Source organism: Marmota monax, unplaced genomic scaffold, assembly GCF_021218885.2.
Source record: "Marmota monax isolate L192 unplaced genomic scaffold, Marmota_monax_Labrador192_F-V1.1 WCK01_AAM20220418_F8-fsc00340, whole genome shotgun sequence".
NCBI lineage: Eukaryota > Metazoa > Chordata > Mammalia > Rodentia > Sciuridae > Marmota > Marmota monax.
In genome coordinates this window covers 318742-344558 of record NW_026694394.1, presented here as the reverse complement: position 1 = coordinate 344558, position 25817 = coordinate 318742, and positions in this window count along the sequence as shown.

The window sequence follows — 25817 nt, the reverse complement described above, 5'->3', positions numbered from 1 at the left end:
TGTCACTATTATAAGGCATAAATAAAAGACTGTGACCTCAGCTTAACATAAGACTCTGCAGGGAGTAGATGACATCTACAGACAGAAGTCCTAGCGCTAGCTGACAGCTGAGCAAATGTCTGTGTGAGTGTGGAGGGGAGGGGGTGAATCAAGGGCATCAGTGTCACTACCCGAAGAATGAACCAAGAGGTGGACATTAGCAACATTTTGTCTTCAAAGAAATCACAATATGATAGAATGCACATGTGTAGTGGGCTCCTAAGTGCTTGGGAAGAATCTGTGTTTACCTGAGCTAGGGTCTACTTCTAGAAAATCATAATGCATATTTCTGGCGATTATCAAAAAGAGACATGAAAGCATGTCCAGTGGTGACCATGCTCATTCATATATATATAACTGTTCCTACATTACCTTCAAGATCCTAAAATAATTCCAGTGGCTTGGTAGGCTGAGACAGGAGAATTGCAAATTCAAAGCCAGCCTCAGCAACTATGTGGCCCTAAGCAACTCAGTGAGATCCTGTCTCTAAATAAAATACAAAATAGGGCTGGGGATGTGGCTCAGTGGTCGAGTACTTCTGAGTTCAATACCCAGTACCAAAAAAAAAAAAAAGATCCTAAAATAGTATCTGCTCATGTTTGACTTTTCTATACTTTTAAAGGTAGTATAATTGTTGTACATTTCTATCTCCACTGAGCAATGTGACCTACTTATGGTGTTATTCTAAGATTAAAGTTGTCCAGGGAGCTTATTAAATGCAGATTGTTGAGTCCTGTTCTAGATATACTGGGAGTGAGAATAAGAAACTGCCATTTTGATAAACATTAATATTTTAATTTTAAGATCACATTATGTTCATTTCTGTTTATTTTCCTAATTTAAAGTATACAGCATTTCTATGTGGTACATTTTTTAAATATTTAAAGAGGAGAAAGTAAAATTCAGTAAGACTCAGGAATTTGCAAGGTAGACTGTTACAAAGTTCCAATTGGTTTCTAAATATGTTATTTCTCTATTTTGTTTCATTGTGCCTGGATTTTGAAGGTTAAGCCTGTCATATGCCTACTAGTTTTTACCCTTCTGGAAGATATCACACATCAGTCTAGGTTGAATATTGGTAGGTGTGCCATATTTATTTAGTCTGAATGAAATATTAGCTGTCTGAAAAGAATACCTGAGAGCTGGGTAAAGTAGATGTGGCTGGGAATACTAAGTATCAGACAAAAGGACCATAGTAAGAGGTCTCTGAAAGAACATAGGAAATCATTTGGAGAATCCCTTCTTCATATGAATACCTCATTAATTAGTCATCTGCTCATGGTAAGGAGGTTATGATTCTTCTTATTACAAAGGCTGAAGTAAACAGTTTCTGGGTTCAATGACATATAATTTAGTGGACTCCATTTTATATGCAAGATGTGAAAATTTAACTTCTCTAAGCCAGAGGGGTATGATATTTGCCTTTTTCCTTTGAGTCCCTCCCTTTCTCAATGTCAGGGCACTGCTAACCACAGTTTGTATGCACTAGGGAAACACTACACTGTGGTTGATAAATTGATGCCAGATGCTACTCTGAGAGCAAGCAGTCTTCTGCTTCAGCTACTGAGCTGGAAAATTCTTGCTGTCCTTTTTGAATGGTACCTTGAGTCAAGGTTCATTTTTTCCCTCAGAAACTTGAAAACCATCACTGGAAAGAGCTCTTGTTTTCAGCTTTTCTCAAGACGTTATGTCCTCACTGATGACACTCAGTTGCTTCAGGGGAAAACCTCCTCCAGCATCTTACATGCTGAGAAATGAACATACCAGACAAAAATTGGCTGAGAAATGATGAAAAATCTTCAAGGAAAATTTATGTCTACTGTTTAGTACTCCTACTAGATATCATTACATTGTACAACCCAAGTGGCATTTTTTTGAGTTTGGCAATGGGAAATTTGTTCTAACATGGCATTAGATATATATAATTCCTGAGTGTTTAATATAGCTCAGGACAACCAGGATATATAAATTGAGTGTATAAAGGAAACAGAGAAGAGTCCTCAAGAGAGAAACAAGCATAGAGATAAAGTTTTGAAGTTTAAAGATGAGACATATAGTTACTATATCCTGGTCTACATCTCCTTTTTGTTGCTGCGGTATAACTTCATCTCATTTGTTTTGTCTTAAACATTAAACAGTGATTTGTAGATGACAAATGTGATCTTCTAGTCAAGAAGGTATGTTGATTTTATCAACTTTTGTTGGGCATCAACAAGTCATTCAACCTTCTTGAATTTTCTGTGGTATATTGTACTTTGCAAAGATACCTGCAACCATATTTCCCCTTCAATACAAAGACTCTCATTCCCTTCCTATTTAATCTGGATGGGTTTATGACTTCTTGTACTAAAAACAGTGAAGCAGAACTAATGCTGCTTGATTTTTTTTTTCTTTTTTTGGGTACTGGGGATTGAACTTAGGGGCACTCAACCACTAAGCAACATCCCCAGCTCTATTTTGTATTTTATTTAGAGACAGGGTCTTGCTGAGTTGCTTAGTACCTCACTTTTGCTGAGGTTGGCTTTGAACTCACTATTCTCCTGTCTCAGCCTCCAGAGCCACTGGGATTACAGGTGTGCACCACCACATGTGGCCAATGCTGCTTTGATATTCAAGGTTACATCATAAAGGTTGTTGCTTATGCCTTTTGCTCTTGGACCCCTGAACCACCACATAAGAAGTGGTTCAGAATAGGCTGCTGTGGCCTTATTCTTTTCTTCCTCTAAAGATGGGCCTTTTCCACATGCAGAATTCCTAGTTACATGCAGAATCTAAGTATATATTACAGTATTAGTCACTCTATATCCAAAGATCTTGGGGAAACCTGTAATGGTGATGATGCATTTTTTGTGCAGATATAGTATGGGCCCAACATACATGATATTTAAATGGCTTTGGAAAAGGCAAAATAGTTCACAATAACATAAAACAGAATTTGATATTTTACATAATAGAAACCAGTCTTTCCTTCTTTCTTAATTTTAAATTTTAATTATGTTTCTAACAATAGTGTCACATAGAGAAAACTAACAGAATTAGAAAAGATCTAAGGGATCAAGAATTTGACTTTTATAAAGAACTATTTAAAAAATAAAATATAAAAAGGACTATCCCTGGAAGGACTTACTGTAATCATTTAATCTTTCCAAGGAGAGGCAATTTTCTCACTATCCATCAAGTTGATGAGAAAAGATTTGAGCAGCCAGGCAGTCATTTTCTATCATTTCAAGTGCCTGAAACTTAGTGCATAGTCTGAGTAGATTAAAAAAATAATGGTTACAACCAAACAAAGAGACATTTTTCTGTATGTTAAATTACCATTTTCTTAAAGATGTAAATATCGTTCCTTACATTTTAGAGTAACTGGGTTCAGAATGATATGGACATGTCACTTATTTTAAAAACTATATAAAAATATTTGAAAATGGGAGTTATCATTTGATTGCTAACCCTCTACATACACACACACACACACACACACACACACCATTAGATACAGTCTTCCTTATTCTGAGTTTTACTCTTCTATATTATTGAGTTCAGCCAGTTCTTCCAATGGTCTTTGGTCCATGTGTATTTTGACTGCATCCTATCTTGGTGCTGATCTATGTGCTATCATATCTGCTCTGTAAAACATACTACTACCTATGAAAACCAGAATTTCTCTGCTTCTGCTTGCATGTGGGGTCTGCATAAGCTGTAAGCCACTGTAGCCGAGAAATGTGTTGCAGCTCTTAATGTTGGACTATGCCCTCCGATGTTGCTGTAGACCCCATGTCATTTCTTGATTCTTGTGAAGTCAAAGAACAAAATCCAGAGATGAGGATGAATAAGTATAAGAGTCGGATTTATTTGAATGTGAATAAAAACAGGTCTTCAGCAAGGTAAGAGGGGACCCAAGAGGGGTTGTTGTTTGAGTGTGCTAGTCTGGGGGTTTATATAGCACTTGGATCAATGCTATTGGTCCAAATTTATGCTAATCATGTTTTGGAAAAGTACTAACACTATCGGTTAACCTTGACTCTAAACTTCCATTTGGTCTGCATCACTTCCATTTTTTCATTATTCATGTGGAAGTGGGTGGTTGAGGTGGTCAGACTAGAAATGCTCTGGGTTTCTGAGCTACAGTGCTGTGTGGAGAGGGCATCCACACTAGGCCTATGCTGGTCGCTGAGGGTGACAGGTTCGAGTGCCCTGTCTTGCTACACCTCAAGCCCACAAAGGCCTGTTTGGCACCAAGCTCAGAGCACTGTCTATGCTCCAGCCTGCTTGGGCTGCTGCCACAGCTCCAGGACAAAGGCTTGACTTCACTACCTCAATCTCATTATTAATGCATAGATCAGGTCCTCCTGTGTTTTTTAGTATAGGTTGAAATGCCAGATATTTAACATATTAAAACTGAATGTGGCTCAATGAGTTGCAGGTTATTTCTCCTATAGAATACTAGTGTATAGCATTTCTGATGCTTCTTACTATTTAAACAAAAAAACCACAGCAAACTGATTTAAAGAAGATAATTTGAAAAATGACTTTCCCTAAAGCTATTCCAATGTCCTTTTTATTTAATATGCTTTCATTTGTAGAACAAATGTGATGGTAATGTTTTCTATTATTGTTGGACATAGGGAAATATAATGAAGTTAAATATTATAAAAATATGTATGATTTCTTATAAATCTTGCCTTTGGCTACATAGAATTAAGTACTCTTCCAAGTTAAATTCTGCCTTGGCCAATTAAAAAGAGAAACATTTCTCTACTTTTGTTCTAAAGCATGTTTGAGGGCCTTGGTATCCTTAGTAGGTGTCATGGACAGGGAAATAAAAGACATTAGTGGTGAAAAACACATCTATATTCACTGACTACAAAGGCAGAGTACAATCTAGATCAGTTGCAGAAAGAAGATAAAGCAACATCATGGATATGTATTAGTTCTTTGTGCTGCGTTCTTAGCAGTTTTCTCTGATTTGATGTTTCTGAAATCCAAAAGTTAAACATTTATTTTAGGCTTTTTGCACTTCTTTATTTTTTTAATTTTAATTTTATTTTTTGTTTTAATTAGTTACACATGACCGTACAATGACCTTGACATATCATACATTTGAATCAGATGGGGTATAATTTCTCATTTTCTGAGTGTACAGGTTGCAGAATCACATTTGTTGTACAGTCACGTATATACATACAGCAATAATAATGTCTATTTTATTCTGCTGTCCTTCCTATCCCCTTTCTCTCCCCTCCCCTCCCATCACTTCTCTCTACCCAACCTAATGTGACACACTTTTTTTTCCCCTCACACCATCATACATGTATTCTGTATAATGATGATGGTCTCCTTCCATCTTCCGTGCAATTCCCCTTCTCCCTCCCTTTCCCTCCCACCTCTCTTCCCTATTTAGTGGTAATCTTCTTCTCATGCTCTTCCTCCCTACCCCATTTTGAGTCACTCCCCATATATCGGAGAAGACATTCGGCATTTGTTTTTTAGGGATTGGCTAACATCATTCACTTAGCATAACCTGCTCTAATGCCATCCATTTCCCTGCAAATGCCATGATCTTGTTATTTTTTAGTGCTGAGTAATATTTCATTGTGTATAAATGCCACATTTTTTTATCCATCATCTATTGAAAAGGGCATCTAGGTTGGTTCCACAGTCTAGCTATTGTGAATTGTGCTGCTATAAACATTGACATGGCTGTGTCCCTGTAGTATGCTGTTTTTAGGTCTTTTGGGTATAGCCCGAGAAGAGGAATAGCTGGGTCAAATGGTGGTTCTATTCCCAGCTTTCCAAGGAATCTCCATACTGCTTTACAAGTTGGCTCCATCAATTTGAAGTCCCACCAGCAATGTATGAGTGTACCTCCCCCCCACCACCACATTGCCAGCACTTGTTGTTTGACTTCATAATGGCTGCCATTCTTACTGGAGTGAGATGGTATCTTAGAGTAGTTTTAATTTGCATTTCCCTGATTGCTAGAGATGGTGAGCATTTTTTTGTGTATTTGTTGATTGATTGTATATCCTCTTCTGAAAAGTGTCTGTTCAGGTCCTTGGCCCATTTGTTGATTGGGTTATTTGTTTTTTTGTTGTTTAAAAGTTAAACATTTTAAAATGCTACCAGCCCCCTCCCCCAAAAAATATTATAGATAAAAATAATGTGATGGGTTTTCAATCCTCTGAAAAATATTTCATAGAGATAGTTGAATATCTATTTAACAAAAGCTAAATACTACAATTCCAATAGTGCTTTACATATGGCACTGTACAGTTTTAAAAATAGCTCTCCATACATTATTAGGGCTGATTTTTCCAACATTTGTGTAATGTAGGTAATGGTCAGCTTGGTTTCATAGAGTAAGGGATTATAGTTCTAAAGTGTATCAGAAGAATTATTGTCTTCATGGTTAATCACTAAAGAAGCAGATCTAGAAACCAGAGCTGTATCCTGTGGAATTCTGTGCTGTTTTCTCTGCTTCTTTGTCTCACTTTGCATAAGAAGGTGCAGCTAATTCATAGGATGGGGCCACTGGCAAGAAGTAATGAGGGCGGTGTTTCAGTCAATTGGTTAATGGATCAATTTTAACAAGAATTTTTCTGGCTTTAGTCATCTTTAAGGCAGTTTTGGGCATGAAATAATGATAATTATAATTATCAACTGTAAATAAATTCATCATTTTACAGCCTTGCTTGTTCACAGAAAAATCTTGGAGTCTCTTATTTGAAGCATGTGGATTAAATCCATTTCCATCCTTCACAAGAGGAAGGAGGAATCAAGGTGCTATTTCAAGATGTCTGTACTGTATTTCACTAAAGTACTTCTTGGTAACTATGAGGAACCAATCAAGAATTCAAAGGTATTTCTTTAGTTTTAAGGGAGACTGACATTTGCAAGCTTATATATCCCTTATATTATTGGTTTAATACTCCTGTGAAACTAGTTAGGAAAGAAGTTCATTGAGGTTAACTGCCAAGGAAAATCTCTGAAAAGCTGAACAAATCTCTTAGGCTCATAAAGTCATCCTTATATAAGCTGCAAACAACAGTAATTTATTGTAGTTCCTTCTTTGCATGAAAGATGTAGATGGTTCTTGAGCACCAATTAGAAATTGCTATTAATTGTATTTATTCAGAACAATTTTACTCTATTAACAATAGGACTTTTGGAATAAACACTCCATTTATGTGGCGCTCCTTATTATCAGATAAGCTTTTGATTTACCAGTTCTTCTATTAGGATGGAAGCTTGGATAGAATCTTTAATATATTGTAGCTTTTATAAAACCCAAATAGCAATCAAATTAGTTTAGCCTGCAATGTTATTTGCCACCATTACCAGGCAGAAGAGACATTTCCAAGGTGGATGCTTGACTGGTAACAAATTAATATCTTAAGTTGATACCTGGAGTAGGATTTATAGTCCCACTGCCAACAGGTCCTCTTTGTTGTATACTTGGCACATGTTATGGTTTAAGCAAATTACATCTGAATGTTTTCGTCTTCTCTTTGATTTAGAATGGCATAGCCCTCTTTTTTACCTTTTGAAAAGTTGTACTCTGCCATTTCTCTTTAAGCAGAAGAAACACTGCAAAAGCATTATTGTTACTTCATTTTTTTAAAAAAAATTAAATGTTAGATCTAGCCAGGTACTGAAAAATACAACAGTAAATAAACTACAAAATATTCTTGCTTTTTAGAAGATCAATATTTTTCTTTATTGTCTTACTTTCAATATTTATATGTAGCAGATTGGTTTAAAACTGGCATGTATAATAAGAATATATTAGCTGAGCTTCTATATAAATATGTGCTGATCTAATCCCCTTATGTTAACCATGAGTGTTTTCAGTATATGAAGAGACAATAGTTGCATGGCCATCTTTGGCTTTATAAATGATTCTTTCACTTTCTTCTTCTGAAAGTCACTGATTATAGTCATCATATATTCATCAGCTCAAAACAAGATATCAGCTACCAAATCCAGTGAAATAGAATTACTTTCTGTAAATGAAGCTTAAAATTATTTTTAAAAGTTTACCTTTCACCCCTCTCCAAGCACAAAAATCTGAATATTTATTTTACTAGCCTGCCTTAATTATTCAACTAATATCCTCTGAGTTCGAGTATCATTTTCTAGAAGGCTTTGTGAGAATGAATGCATGCTTCACAGATGAGGGAACATAAAGTCTAGTATACAGCAAGGATCAAATAAATGTTTACTGAACAAAACATCTGTTAAATGACACCATTTAAATGCTTTTATCTATGCGTGCTGGTTAGGATTGAATCTCGAATTCACATTCATAAATATAAAGCAGAGGGACATCAATGAACAAGGTCAGGACCTTTTCCTCAAATATACCCAATGCCAAGAGCAGTGCTTGGCAAGCTACGTACGAGGTGTTTAGCAAGTATTTTTAGTATAAGAAAAGGAAAAAAATCACTGCCGTAAAACTTTTGCACTGCACATGTGCGTGTGGTAATACTGATGCAATATGGTTAATGATTGCAAAGACAAAATTGGAAAATAGCCCAAAGGCTCCACTGAAAATAATGTCTTTCTGTAAAGAAAAACAGAAAGAGAAATGAGCCAATTGGTCTATAAGTTGAAAAGGAAAAAAAAAAAAAAACTGTGAGTAGCAAGAAAAGGCAACTAAGATTTTCCTTATTCTTCTCTGAAGGCTCAAGGGTTTATCCTGTGTAGGGGCAGTATTTGCCAGCCATAGTATGGAGAATTTTCATACATTATCTTATTTAATCTGAATAAGAATTAACTTATATTCATATTATATTTATAATCACTTACATTCTATAGCTAAGAAAGCAAAGCTTGAATTTCATACAGCTAACAAGTGGCAGAGCTGGGGTGCTTGTTATCAAAGGTTTTGAGGAAGTTGAATTCAGAGCAGAGGACATGAGATATGTATGTTTCTAAATAAGCTTTGGAAATGGTGATTCTGAGTTCCTTGCAGGTGAAACTAGACCATGAGCTTCAGGTGATGTGTTGTTCTGAGACACATGCACCCTATGTATTCAGCACTAACAATGTACAAAGACAGAGGGCTTGAAAGAAATAGAGCAATTGGGAAGCCAAGGTCATGAGGAAAGTTTTAGCTGTAATATATCAATATTCTCTTCCTGTTGGTTATGTATTGTTTTCTGATAATTAAACATTTCAAATGTACCTCTAAATAATACTCCCCAGGGGTGGTGCCACATCTGTGGAGTGGCAGAATAGGGGACAACATGAGGAAAAAGGTTATCCAAGGGAGAGATTAATAGTCCTACAAATTATCTGACATTCAGACTTTTTGTGTATTTATTTTATTTTATCCTCAATGATAATTTTTTTTTCAAAAAAAGGTAAAAAGAGAAATTGATAAAATGATGGTCACCAGTATCATTTGGTGGATGAGATTTATTTTGGCTCATGAAGTTTAAGAAAGCTTCTTAAGGTCAAAATCCTAGGAGACCACAGAACCAGAATTGCCCTTGTATAAGTAAATGTCAGAATAAATGATGATGTGGTTATGTTGGGTTGGGTGATTATGACTTTTCCCTTTTTTCTTTTCAAATTTTCAATAATGTTGTTAATTAACATTTAAAGTGAAAAAGAAAAGAAAATATCAGATGTAGGTCTAAATAGAACCAGTAACACTGGCAGCAGTCACATCTTAACAAGTTACTAGATTTGTTCTCAGCTAAAACTAGAAAGAAGGGATTATCACTCCACAGGAAATGACTTTGTAAGCAGCTGCTCTCTGTTGCCATGGCAACTTGGAGGTCCTGACTTCCCTGAGATGCAGCACCAAGTAAAATCTACCAAATCCATACTGGAAAAATACTTTTAATCCTTCAAATGTCCCTGTAACAGTATCACAATCAATAGGTCAGGTCTTCCTAAGAGACACATGACTCACATCTTTGATTAACCTAAAGACAATGAGAGGAGCAGGGTGGAATATGCTTTTGATTTAGTGAGCTGGGCAATGGTGTTGTCATAGACCCTTTCACATTATCTTTGCCTGGTGCTGCCCAGTTATGGGACCTTGGACAACTTACCTGACCTCTGTGAACATTGGTTTCCTCACCTGTTACACAAAGAAGGTCCCTGTAGATGGCAAAGATGTTTTGAGAGCTCAGGTTTAGCACTATGCCAGGCCACAAAAGAATATTTAATAAATATAGCTGGTCCCATTATGAATGTACTTTTATCATTTGTCCATTCCTTTGACAAATGTTTATTGGTTGCCAAGACTGTGGTAGATACTTCTAAATACCAGGAATGCAGCATAGAACAAAAGAGATAAAAATTATGGTACTTACATGTTGGTGGGAGACATATAATTAAGATTAACAAAATAATATCTATAACATGAAACAGTGATACATGCTAACAGAAAAAAAAAATAATATAACAGGGAGATCAGAAGTGTGAGTATGGAGAGCCAAACTTTTAGTTTGAGAGACCAGATAGGCCTCCCTAAAATGGAACTTTGAATAAGACATAAAGGAAGACGGCAGAAAACCCTGCAGATATCTAGTGGAAGATCATTTCTGGTGAAATAAAAAACAAAGGCAAAGTCCTGAGCTTGCCTGGCATGTTTGTGAAATGATGAAGAAGCTGCTTTATTAATATGAGATCAAAGTGGGCAGGGAAGAAATAGAGAGCTCTATTCAGAGATAGGAATTTAAACTATAGATGAGTTTAGACTAAGGTGATAAAGGTAGAGATTCTGAGAAATTGTTGGATTCTGAAAAGATATTTTTTGAAAAAAGAGCTGACAGGATATGTTGATAGAACCGCTTAATCAGGAGACATTTTAAGAGCCAAATCTCTCTGGTAGTTTGAATTCTCTACAGGGCTGGAAATAATTACCCACTCATGGTAGGCCCTTCAGAAATGTTCAATATTCTCAAAGATGGAAAGCACATTAATGTTTATTAGTTAAGCCATGTGATGACTACTTGATTTTTTTCTTTGTAACCACAGCTAACTCACTAGTTCTCAAGGCAATCAATTTTGTCTTTATCATGAGTGTCAGGTCGATGGAGTGGCCAAGGAACAAAGCACCAAGCAACTGGATGTGCAAAAGAGACACCAATCAGGCACTGACTGAACCACCTGTCAATCAGCAGGGTCTCCTGGCCAATCCTGGATCTTAGCCAGCTCCCCCATCCAACTCCTGTAGGACAAGGGACTCTAAAAACCCCTTTTCCTGTCCCCAGTCCTCCCTTCCTGCCCTAAGTCCAATATAAATTCCAGTTAGACCAAGCCCTGCGCGCTTCACCTTAGACCCATTCTGTTGGTCTGAGGGTCCCGCCCAGGAGCGAAATCTCAATAAAGCCTTGTTCAGCAGCCTTTTTAAATCTGCCTCCTTTTGGTCACTGCTGCCTAAACTTCCATCAAGTTTAATCTGTATTTCTATAGCATTCAAAATAAATATGAATATGACTATATGTATGTCCATTTCATCTTTCCAATCCCGAGGACTTTGTGTATTTCTATTCTGACGTTGCACATAGTCTATATCACAGCAATTAGTGTTGTTTATACACATAAGACAACTTTAAGGCTTTATACAAAGCACTGATACAAATGAAGAAGATTTTACTGAGGATAAAGGCCTGCAAAAATATTTCTGTAGTGACTTTCTACCACAGCAACACCAACTCATTTGTCAGCATTAAGTCATGATAAATCAATCTGCTAAAAAAAAACATTAAAACTTAACTAATAGTTTTCCTACTTTACCCAGGAATATAAGAGGACTTTCTAATAGTTTCCAGAAATCCAGATATGTGATGTATTCTAGATTTCATTAATTATTTTCAAAAGAATTTGATTTGTCAAAATTAAACAAACCCACATTAGCTCCCAGTGACTGAAGTTCACATTTTCTTTATTTTAATGAAATATTTTTGTATTGTATTAGTGCCAAAACATTTTTAGTTACTTTTTTCCAATTTCTGCTAAGACATCATTTATATATAATAAAATTCACCTTTTTTAGTATATGGTTTTCCAAGTTTTGACAAATACACACAATTGTGTGACCACAAATCTCTTGAACTCCTCTCCCACTCTGCCAACCTCTGACAATCACCAGTTTCTTTTCTGATCTTGAACTTTTACCCTTGAAAAAAATGTGTCACATATATCAACACACAATATATGTAGCCTTTTGAGTCTAAATTCTTTCAATTATAATAATGCATGTGGGATTCATTCAAGTTTCATGTATGAGCAGTTTGTTTATCTTCTGAATAGTATCCCATTGTATGGATGTATTTCAATTTGTTTAACCATTCCTTAGAAAAAGAACTTTTTTATTAGTTTTTGTTAGTTGTGAACAAAACTGAAACAAACATTCTTTAGCGTATTATGTGTGTATGAAAGAGAGAAAGAGAGAACAAATCTAGGGTTATTCAATTGAATAAAATCTAGGAGCAAGACTGTTGGATTAATTTATAAGTATATGTTGAATTTATAAGAAACTGCAAAACAGTTTTCCAAAGTAGTTTTATCATGTTGCATTCCTATCTATAATTTATTACTTTCCAGTTGAAAATGACTTTGCCATTGTTTTAAATCATATTAATATATGTATAGTGGTACTTGATTGTATTTTAAGTTTGTATTTCCTAATGATCAATGATACCCTTTTATGGATTTATTTGACATCTGCATATCATGTTTAGTAAATTGATCAAAATTTAGACAATTTTGTGTTTGTTTTCTTATTGAATTTTCTGAATTTTCATATATTATAGCTATCAGTATTTTGCCAGATAAATAATTTGCAAATATTCCTCCCAGTCTGTCACTTAATTTTTTATTCTCTTAACAATAGAGCAGAATTTCTTAATTTTAATGAAATCCAACTTATCAATTTTTTTAATGAAAAATTTAGTGCTGTATCTATGATACCTACTCCATGATCTCAGAATTTTTCTTTTATAATTTCCTCCAGAAATTTTATAGTTTGGGGTTGTACATTTATTTATATAATGATTTTGAGGGTTTTTTCTCTAGAGGTTCTAAGTTTTGAATAAAAGTCATTGTTATTGTTTCCTCATAAGCATATGCAATTTCTTCAGAACCATTTTTTGAAAAGATCATCCTTGATCCATTGATCTGCAACTGTATCTTGATCAAAATTCAATTTCCTATACATACATGAGTCTACTTCTAGACTTTCAGGCATGATCTGTTGATATATATGCCTTTACATTTTTAAATATCACACTGTATATGTATTGTAGTTTTGTAGTTAGTGTGAAAATCAGATAATTTCATCCTTCAAAATTGTCCTTTATCATAATTGTTTCTGGCAATTCTAGCTTCTCTGGATTTGTATAGAAATTTTTTAATCAGATTCTTGATTTCAATCCTAATCTTTATTGGAGCACTGATTAAAATTCACAAATTAGTGAGTTAAGTGGAATTGTTATTTTAATAATATTGAGTATAAAAATTCATGATTATCATCTATTTATTTAATCAGGTTTGATATTCTAGTCAACATGGATATTTCTCATAACAGTTTTTATGCATCTAGGTATTGCATATAGGTATTGTAGATATTTTATAAGTTTTCTACCAAATTGGTTTTTATTTTTATTATAATTATATATTTAATTTTAATTTTTAATATGTATGCCTTTGATTTCTTTTTCTTGAATTATCATATATGATAGGACCTTTAGTATGATACTGAATAACAGCAATGACTATGGGCAGTCTTCCCTTTTTCTGATCTTAGAGACAAAGTATACAGTCTTATATAAGTATTAAATAGTTGGAGGCTTTATCAGATGTTTTTTTATCAGGTGGAGAAACTTTCCTCATATTCCATGTTTGCTGAGAGTGTTAATCATAAATTAATACTAAATTTTATCAAAGATTTTTTCAGCATTTCCTGAGATGATCTTATTTTTATCATTTTGTGTATGATGAATTATAGTAACTTATATTTGACTGTTGACATACTTTCATATTTGGCAATAAATCTCATCATTATGTATTACTGTTTTAACGTATTGTTGGAATAAAATTTCTAGTATTTTGTTTGAGATGTTTACATCTATATCATGATAGCAATTTCTGATTTTCTTTCTTTTTCTAATTTTAGAATCTTTGTAGTGCTGGATTCATAAATGAATTAGTGATCCATGCATTTTTATATTATGAATATTATGGAAACTATAAATATTTTTCCTATTATTGAATTAAAGGTATGGGTTGAAGTCTGCAGCTATAATTATGGATTTATCTGTTTCGACATCCAATTTATCAGCTTCTCATTTATGTATTTTATTATATTTATGTATATCATATTAGGTGTATAATTATTTTGTAGTTTATGCAATCTTGGTGAACAGATCCCCTTTATCTTTATACAGTATCCTCTTTCATCCCTGATATATTGCTTGTTTTGAATTCTATTGTCTGACATTAATATAATTATTCTTGATTTCTTTTTATTAATATTTACATGGCATATATTTTTTCTACACTTTTATTTTAGCTTATTTATGACAGATTATAAGGTACCTGACTTGTAAACAACAAATAGTTGGTTGATTCTTTTAAAATCCAATTTGACATGCTTTCTCTTTTAATTAGTAGATTTAGAGAATTTATACTTGATGAAATTTTTTTTGGTTGGATTAAAATGTTTGTACATCTTGATATATGTTTTCTATTTGTTCTAACCTGATCTTTAGTTTCTTTTTTCTTATGTTTTGTGCTTTTTTTAGACTCCTTTTTATGATTCCATTTTATCTTCAGCGTAGTCTCATTGATTATATCCTATTGTTTTTTAGTGACTATCTTAGAGCTTATAATATTCATCTGTTAATAGAATATACCTCAAAATAGTAGTATACTACTTCAAATGCACTTACTTCTCTATTATATAATTGCGTTTCAACTTTTAAATATCTTCTAAACTTATAATTCATTGCTACTTTTTTGCATGAGAAATTCAATTCTCTGTTACAGCAATTTAAAACAGTAAATTATAGTACATTAAAAACATTGGAAATTAATTTTGTATTTCCCTTTAATTATTTTGTTGCCAACACTTCTCATTTCTTTGTGTAGATCCAAGTTTCTGTTGTGTCATACTCTTTATTCCCAATGAGATTTCTTCAATATACTATTTTTATTTCATGTCTACAAGCAATCATTTCTTTCATTTTTTGTTTCCTTCAACAAATCTTTTCATTCATTTAAAAATTTAATTAAAATTATAAATGTATAAATTTATGGGGTACAATGTGAGTTTTGCTTATTCAGCTTTAAAAAAATATTTTGTTGAATTATGGGAATCTAGGTTGATATTGTTTTTCATGTTAGTGATCTCACACCTTTTTCTTCTGCCCTGGTATGTTTCTAATAAGTTTGATGTTTGCCTCTATGTATAAAAAATATACATTTATTTTTGTCATTTGCAAGTCTTCTAGATTGTCTTTCTTTATTTTCCTTTTTAATATTTTGAATATAAAATAATAGGTGTGTGTGTGTATGTGTGTGTGTGCACGTGCACGCATATGAGTGTTTTCACATTTATACTTTCTGTGGTTCTTCTAGCTCCTTGTATCCATATTTGTTAAGCTGTCATTAACTGGGAAATCATGGGACATTACTTTAAATATTCTTTCTGGTTTCTTCTTCATTTTTCTTCTCTGAAATTTTAATGGCACATATATTAGATGGTTAACTGTTGTTCCACATCCCTCAAGTATTATCTTTCCTACAATTTTTATGCTTTAATTTGACTAATTTTTATTGACCTACCTTCAGATTCACTGATTCTGTTTTTCCTTGACTGTGTCAAGTATATTAATAAGTCTATTAAAGTCATTTTTTCATCTATTTACTGTTTTTCATTTCTAGTATAGCCATTTTGATTCTTCCTTATACTTTACTTCCTTTTCCTGAAATTATGCCTATTGTTCACCTTTCCACTTGTGCCTTTTTCATATTAATTATACTTATTTCCATCTCCTTGTCTGTTCACTATTTTGAGTTCCCCTGTACTTTGTCTAATATTTGAAGTGTTTTCATTATGGCTCAGTCCAATTCTTTTGATAGCTTTGTTTCTATAAAATATTGTATTTTCCTTGCTTTTGGTTTATGTCTTATGCTCTAGAAATTTTTTAGTTGTCAATGGACCTTTATTTCATTTATTTATTTATATGCAATGCTGAGACTCAAACCCAGCACCTCACACATGCTAGGCAAGTGCTCTATCACAGAGCCACAACCTCAGCCCCTTATGCTCCTTCTTGACTTCCAAATACTTCATGTGCCATAGTAAAACTGAAGTAAATGAATTTTATTATGTCAAATTGGGCACCCTTTCCTCTGTAAAGCTTTTATTAATGGGGAAAGGCTGAAGCAACCTAACAGTTGATGTAAATTTGGGATTCACTTTTGCTATGGTTCTCCTCAGTTGTCACATAGGCTTCATACTCCTCTTTTATTATTTTGTGGTTCCTATGAGGTTTGCTTCTCCAGAGGGCTTCTCAACAGTCTGCTGCACTATTGTGTCTTTTCTTTAACATTTTGTCTAAGAGGGGTTATTTCTTTCTCCTAGTAGTATAATACTGTTACTTGTGTTTTAAACTGGTGAGAGGGAGAGGAGATTAAATTAGCCATTTTCTATTTTTCTGATTAACTTCAGTCTTAGACACTGTGATTTCCGTTCTGAAGAATGGTGTCTTAGGGATCCTACCCCTCAGTCAGTTGACCCAAAATATATACCTCCCCTTCTCTGAGAGGTAGAGTTTCTGTACTATTCTTATGTTCCCTTCTCTCATCTACAAAGAGCTTTATTAGTGCCCACTAGTGCCAGGGTTATTGTATTTATCCCAATGCATTAAGGGCTTTGTCAAGAAAAGAGAGGAGGATTGAGTCAGGACTCCATACCTTTCCCAGAGAGGTTGCTTAATCCCCTTCCCAAGGCCAGCCCCATAAGTGATATTTTTTTTTTCTTTTTTAAATTAGAGACTTACAATTACACATGGTAGTCAGGTTCATTCCCACAAACTCATACATGTAGGAAATCTATTTCAGTTCACAATTCCCCCCTTTTTCTTTCCCCTTTTCCCTCCCACCCCTTCCTCTACTGGATTTCCTTTTGCTTGTATATTAATTTATATTTGATTGGTTCTTTATGATATACTTACCCCCCCTTTCATTATTTAATTCTAGTTTCCCTATGTGAGAGAAAATATTTGACATTTGAATTTCTGAGTTTGGTTTATTTCACTTAGCATAATATTCTCCATTTCCTTGTATTTACTGGACAATGCCCTAATTTTATTCTTTTTAATGGCTGAGTAGAATTCTCTCTCTCTCTCTCTCTCTCTCTCTCTCTCTCTCTCTATATATATATATATATATATATATATATATATATATATATAGTGGCTGAATTCCATTTTTTACGTACAAATATCTATATCTATATCTATCTATCTATCTATCTATCTATATATATATATATATATATCCAAATATCAAGATAGATATATGTATATATAGAGAGAAAAAGAGAGGTAGAGAGTATATATATAGAACTGATTGAAAATGATTAAGAACATGAAGACCAGCTACTCCACTGATAGAAGATTAATATCCAGAATATATAAAGAACTTAAAAGAACTTTAACACCACACACACACACACACACACACACACACACACATATATATATATATATATAGAGAGAGAGAGAGAGAGAGAGAGAGAGAGAGAGAAATTGATCTATATCTATCAGATAGATTTATCTATCTATATAGAGAGAGCTATTTCTCTATATATCTATATCACAATTTCTTAATTCATTTATCTATCGATGTGTATCTAGATTGATTCCATAATTTAGCTATTGTGAATTGAGCTGCTATAAACTTTGAGATAACTGTATAGCTGTAGTATGCCAATTTTAGATTTGAGAAAATACCAAGGAGTTCAATACCTGGGTCATGGGTCATGTGGTGGTTCCATCCCTAGTTTTTTGAGTAACCTCCATATTGCTTTCCAGAGTGGTTGTATTAATCTGTAATTCCACCAACAATGTGCAAGTGTACCTGTTCTCTATCTACCTCATCTGCATTAATTGTTCATATTATTCATATTCTTGATCGTTGCCATTCTGACTGGAGTGAGATGAAATGTTAGTGGAGTTTTGATTTGCATTTCCCTGATTGCTAGAGATGTTGAACATTTCTTCCATGTGTTTAATGGCCTTTTGTGTTTCTTCTTCTGAGAAGTTTCTGTTTAGTTCTTTTGCTCATTTATTGAGTGGTGTGTGTGTGTGTGTGTGTGTATGTGTGTGGTGTTAAAGTTCTTTTAAGTTCTTCATATATTCTGGATATTAATCTTTTATCAGTGGAGTAGCTGGTCTTCATGTTCTTAATCATTTCCATTGCTGTGCAGTAACTTTTTAGTTTGATGGCATAACAGTTATTGACTCTTGGTTTTACTTCTTGTGCTTTGAGGGTCTTGTCAAGGAAGTCTGTGCCAGCACCTACATGATGGAGTGTTGACTATATAATTTCTTCTAGCAGTTGTAAAGTTTCTGGTCTAACTCCTAAATCTGTGATCCATTTTGATTTGAATTTTGTGCAGGGTAAGAAATAGGGACTGAATTCCATTTGTGTACATACAAATATCCAGTTTTCCCAGAACAATTTGTTAAAAAGGTTATCTTTTCTCCAAGATATTTTTTGGCACATTTGTCAAATATTAAATAGCTATATATGTGGATTTGTCTCTGTGTCTTCTGTTACATTGGTCTTCATGACTATTTTGATGGCAATACCATACTGTTATTACTACAGTATAATTTCAGATCAGGTATTGTGATGTCTATTGCTTAGTACAACTTTGGTTATTCTTGGTCTCTTATTCTTCCAAATGAATTTAAGAATTTTTTTTTTCTAATTCTGTGAAGAATGTCATTGATGTTTTGATATGGATTCCATTGAATCTATATATTACAGCTTTTGGTAGTATGGCCATTTTGACACTATTGACTCTACATATACAAGAACATAGGATGTCTTTCCATTTCTTAGGTTTTCTTCAATTTCTTTCTTCAGTGTTCTATAATTTTTATTGTAGAATTCTTTTACCTCCTTGGTTAGATTAATTCCCAAGTATTTAATTTTTTGAGATTATTGTGAATGGAATAATTTTCCTTATTTCTTTCTGTGGTTTTCCTTTCTTTCCCTATTTGTATCCCTTTGACTTCCTGTATCCCTGGAATGAAACTCAGTTGATTATGGAATATTATATTTTTGATGTGTTTTTGAATGTGGTTTATAATATTTTATTTAGAATTTTTGTATCTATGTTCATCAGAGAGATTGGTCTGTAGTTTTCTTTCTTTGGTGTTTCTTTGTCTGATTTGGTATTAGGATTATACTGGCTTCATAAAAGTATTTGAGAATGATGTTCCCCTCCTTTCACATCCATGGAATAATTTTAAAAAGACTAGTGTTTGTTATTCTTTAAAGTTCTGGTAGAACTCAGATGAGAATTCATCAGGTCTTGGGCTTTTCCTTTTTGGAAGGCTTTTAATTGATGTTTCTATTTCATTGTTTTACATTGGTTTAGGTTTTCTGTATCTTTCTGATTCAACTTGGGCAGGTCATATATGTCTAGAAATGTGTTAATGTCTTTCAGATATTTCAGTTTATTGGAATATAACATTTTAAAATAGGTTCTGATAATCCTCTGGATTTCAGAAGGGTCTGTGGTGATATCTCCTTTTTCATCTCCACTCTTGTTGATTTGCCTTCTCACTCTTTCATTTGGTTAGTGTGGCTAAGGTTTTGCTAATCTTATTTATCTTTTCAAAGAACTCCTCTTCGTTGAATTGATCCTGTTTATTTTTTATTCTCAATTTTATTGATTTTGGCTCAGATATTAATAATCTCCTATCTTCTACTGGTTTGGGAGTTAGTTTGTTCTTTTTTCTAAGGCCTTGAGGTGGAACATAAGCTTATTTATTCAGAATCTCTCTAATTTTTAATGTAGGCACTTGGTACTCTAAATTTTCCTCTTAGACCTGTTTTTATACTGTCTCAGAGTTTATATATGTTGTATTTTCGTTCTCATTTTTTTCTAAGAATTTTTGTATTTCTATTCTCACTTCCTCTTTGATTCACTCTTCATTTAATAGTACATTATTCAATCTTCAAGGGTTTGTGGGGTTTCTATTATTTTTCTTGCTACTGATTTCTAGCTTCATTCCATTATAATCTGAGAGGATACATGGAGTATATTGATATTATTTTTGTATTTGCTCAGATTTGCTTTGTGGCCTAGAATATGATCTAGTTTGGAAAATTTCCATGGACAGCTGAGAAGATAAATTCAGATGCTTTGGGGTGAAATAGTCTATAGATGTCCCTTAGGTCCATTTGATTTACAGTGTTATTTAGGTTGGAGATACCTTTATTGATTTTATGTTTTGATGACCTGTCTATTGATGAGAAGGGTGTATTGAAATTAACCAGTGTTATGGTGTTGGGATCTATATGGAATTTAATGTCATGGGGTATTTTTCCATGTACTTGTGTGTGTTGATATTTGGGGAATAACTGTTTACTATCATTATATGTTCTTTTTTGGATTGCTCCCTTTACTAGGATGCAGTGGCCTTATTTGTCTCTTCTGGTTAATTTTTGCTTGAAATCTGCTTTGTCAGTATAAAACTAGCTACTCCTGCTTATTTCCTTGGACCATATGCCTAAAATATTTTTTGCCATCCTTTTACCTTCAGCCCATGGATGTCTTTGCCTGTAAGATGAATTTCATATGAAGGGCATATAGTTGGATCCATGTTTTGATCCATTCTGCTAATCTGTGTCTTTTAATTTGGGAATTGAGGCCATTAACATTCAGCATTAGTATGGATATGTGTTTGTGGTTTCCTGCCATTTGGGGTTTTTGTTATATTTTATACTGTCTTGATTCACATTCAGTGGATCAATCTTCTGTTGAATTTCCTCTGTTTTTAAGCTTTGCAAATTGTTTTTTAGTTCTTCTGTGTGCAGTTTGTCTTTCAGTATTCTTTGTAGTGCTGACTTGATGCTCATGAATTCTTTTATTTTTTTCTTGTTGTGTAAAGTTTCTATTTCCCCCTCAACTTTGAAATTGAACTTTGCTAGTTATAGAAACCTTGACTGGCAGTTGTATTTTTTTAAGGGCTTAGAATATCTCATTTCAAGCCCTCATTAATATTAGTGTCAGAGTTGCAAAATGAGAAGTGAGCCTTAATGGTTTGCCTCCAAATGTGACCTAAGGTCTCTCTCTTGCAGCTTTTAATATTCTTTCCTTATTTTCTAGGTTAGGCATTTTGATTATGACATGTTTTAGTGAGCTTCTTATTTGACTAGGTCCATTTGGGGGTCCTGTCAGCCTTCTATATGTGAATGTCTATCTCATTTTTGATATAGGAAAATTTTTCTGTAACTATCTCATTGAAAATATTTTTTATGCCTGTACTTTGTATCTGCAGTTCTCTTCTTTCCCAGTGATTCTCACGTTTGGTCTTTGAAAGTTGTCCCAGAGTTCTTGTACTTTCTGGTCATGTTCTATATATTTTTTTCATCTTTATTGCCTTCTGTGTACTCAAGATCATATATTCTGTCTTCAATGCCTGAAGTTCTGTATTCAAGGGCTGAAGTTTTATTTTCTACACAATTTATTCTGGTAGTGATGCCTCCAAGTAAGTTTTTAATTTCACTGTATCTTTCATTTCTAGGAGTTCTGCTTGGTTTCTTCTCACTATTTCTATTTCTTTATTAAAATGGTTTTTCATCTCTGGCAATTCCTATCTTAATACTCCTTAGATCTTCTTTTAGTTTATGAAACATTTTAATAATAAGTTTTTATAATTTTTTCTGGGCTTCTGTTCACCTTGCTATCAGTGAGATCCTTTGTTGGGGGATTGTAGATTTTGGGGGGAAATTTGTTTGCCTATTTTCTCATGTTTTCAGTGGTCTTGGACTTGCACATTAATTGAGGTGAATTCCTCTACCTATTTCTTGTGAATATACTTTGTTTGTAATTATCCTTTTTCTTCTGAGAATTCTCTCTGGTTTTGATGTTTGTGTGTGGTGGGACCTGAGTTCCCTCTTTGATTATTACTCCTTGTACTTGTTGTTTGTTTGGGGATTTTTTTCTCTCCTCACTCTTTGAGTTGAAGTGATGTCAGGGAATGTTTAGTTCAGCAGGAGAATCTTTAAATTGTGAACTTTTAAGGTCCCTGTAGGTTTCCCGCACTTCACAGAATGGGGCAAAATAAATGATAGTAACAACCATTGCAAACAACATATGATACCCAGTGTTAAAGTAAACATCCAGTTATCACTGTGACATCTTTAACTTTAAGTGCCACCAATAAAGAGGAAAGGTGGGTTCAACAATTGTTAACAGTAAAAATAATAACCATGAACTAGATCTGGCTTTAAAGCAAACAGCAGGTGTCAACTATATCATCCACAGCAGTATGACTGTATTAGCATTTATAGATTAATTAGGAGAAAAGGAAATGTCTTAGGAAATTAGAAAAGACTTTAAAATATCAAAAAATAGTGAAGAGAGAGAATGCAGAAAAGATGTAGCAGTTGATATTTATACAGAAAGAGTGGAAAATAGAAGAAGCAAGGTATTGAGAGAGAAGGAGTGAGAACAGTACAGTCTGGCTGTTAGCAGGAGAAGATAAGAGAGAAAGAGAAACAAGAGAAATCCAAGTGAAAATAATACAAACCAAACCAAAAAATATAATCCCAAAATGCTAAACCCTCAAAAGATGATGCTAAGAAAAAATAATTATATTTTCAAAATGCTAAAAATAAGAGAAAAAGAAACAAGTATATGTATATGTTCCTGAACCTATCCACATAGCCAAAATTCACATGGGCACACACATGGTCACAAACACACACACACACACACACACACATGCAAGGAATAAAACAAATCAAAAATTTAAAAAATCCAAAATCTTATGGAAGAATAAAGGAAACTTCTCCACTGAGGTGGTCAAGATAGCTGACCAGATTGGTCACCATTATGATTATGAGATCAGATGGGATTGGACAGCATGTCCACTGGCATTTTATCCATTGAGACCAGTTTGGTGCACTCCCAGGATACCTCTTCTGCAGGATTCTGTAGGAGAGTTCTAGTAGGTATGACTGAGGTCTAATCAGGCCTCAGGGGCTTTGTTGGGTGGGGTCTTTTTGGAAAGACTAGACTGACCCACCACAGGCATAGACAGTAGCTCATCTCATTTGCAGGTCTGGTTCTCAGAAGCCTCCCAAGAAATATAGTCATGGGGCTGGGGGGTTGATTCCCCACTCCCTGATGCCCAGGAGCACAACCTTCTCTGGCTTAGTCTCTGAGTGAACTCATCCCAACTGGATCAGATTCCCAGTCCACTTCAGCTGGTCATATGAGTCACTAACCACAAAAGATAAGCCAGTGGGCTCCTCTTTGCCCTTCTGATTGGAATCCCCCGGGATACATTCTACTTAGTGCCAGTTTCACTCACATTCCATCAGGCCCAGCCTATATCACTTGATAGGTGCCTACTGGGATATTGTAGCTGTGTATGTGTGTATGTTTTATGATCTCATGAGTGCTGCTGTTGTTCAGGCAATGCTCTCACCCCACGAGCTCTCTTTTCAAGCACCAGCCCACTATGCAGCCTCTGGATCTGCTAAGATTAGGCTGCATTTTTTATCTCAGGTTTCTCTGTACCAAAACCACATTGCCCCTCCCTCTGACTGTGTTGAATCCACATTGGTGGTTTCCATGGGGCTCCTGGGTCAGCTCTGATGTATTCTTTCTCCTTTGTTTTTTGTACCCAAATTTCTGCATCATTTGGCCACTTGGAATGTCCAATATTAAATTTTAGTGAAATCCCTTTTTCACCCCCCTTAATGAGAAGCTGTATACCTGCTGCTTTGATCCCATGCTGTTGAGAGCCACAGCCTAGTCGAGATGGTGCCTGGCATTTTACCAGAAGGAGTGGTTGAGAGGTGACACCAGGGAGCCATTAAGATGCTGATAATTAAGTTAAGCTGTGTATAATTGCTGTGACTGGATGATGCTGGATTGAAACAGGCTGTGTATTCAGTTGTATATAGACCCCTGCTGTCCAGCAATAGGGAGGCTCCTGGTACCTCAGGTGCCTGCTACTTTTGAGTTGTCACAGAGTTCCCGTTGAGTTCCTGGAGCCCGGTTGAGGGCTGATTGAGTTCCTGAGAGTTCATGTGGAGTGCCGGTGAGAGTTCGGGCAATAAAGTAGTTCCTGTTTGAACCTACAAGTGCCTCCTGGTGGCTCGGTTATTTTGTGCCCAGCCAGACTGCGGCACCATGCCATGGCTCAGCTTGAGTTGCAGCTTTCCTCTACTTCACCATCTTCCTTCTCAACCATGAATTATCATTATTCTTAAGATGTTTATTCTGCCTATGATCTGTACCCAATGAAGTCAATGATGAATATGCAAGTGCATACTAATACCTTTGTGTTTGCAGCCACTGGATATTTTGTATGTTAATGAACCCAATATATGGTCTTTAACAATTTGTTAAACTTGTTAGTTAAGATTATCTTAGTGGTGTTTTACAACATCTTAACCAGGAGAACCACTTCTGTGTAATGATTCTTTTGGAAGCTCTTTCTGATAGGTTAAAGTAAAAGGGTGGTGTAAGACTGGAAAATGCCGCACCACACGACACAGATTACCAAAGAGGTCTATTAAAAATGGCTGTGTGTTTATATAGGTCTAAGAGAGGTAGCAGGGGCTGAGGTAGATAACAGGTCGCCCATTTATTGGCAAGCCCTTCCATATGTCAGTTCCGGGGCCCAAAAAGTTAATTCTAATTGGGGCTAAGGCTTCCTACCGGCAGGGTTTGAACATTGGCGCCAGCGGGAACCTTTCGCGCCAGTGAAAGAAACAAAGAAGAGGAGAGTCCTTAGATGCCATGCTGGGGTTTTTCTCTGGGGTGCGGCTGCCGTTATGTTCTCCCAACAGCTGGGGTTGTGGCTCAGTGGCAGAGCATTTGCCTTGCATGTGTGAGGCATTGGGTTTGATCCTCAGCACCACATAAAATGAATAAACAAAATAAAAATATTGTGTCCATGTATAATTAAAAATATTTTAAAAAGGAAGAAAAGAAAAAATAGGCAGATTTGTCTTTGTTTTTTTGTTCTTGTAGGAGTGGGAAAGATTCTTTGTTTATCTCTCTGAATCATACATAAACCAAAGCCAGAAGTTAGGCTCGCCTATTAAATTACTAAAATTCCACATTTTGAGATTATTAAATTAATAATCATGATAATAGCTGGCTTTCTATTGATGTTATAATCCCTGGACTATATATTACCTAATATTTCTTTTCCCACACTGAATAATGGAAATGTATATATTCATTTCTGGTTTTCTGGCAAATTCACAGGTCTTACTGATTCTTCAAATTTTACTAAAATTTTTTACAATATATAATTTAAATACTATTTATATAAAGAGATGTATTTTTCACAAATACATTGGAAAATAATTTCTTCACATTAAAGTCAATATGAATATTATGTTTCTACTGGTAACATAACAAATTATAAATTACTATACCTTAGTGTCTAAAGACATAGGGTAATACAAAACTAAAATCAAGATATTGGCTAGCTGAGCTCTTACCAGGAGACCCTGGGGGAAATCTGTTTCCAAGCTAATTC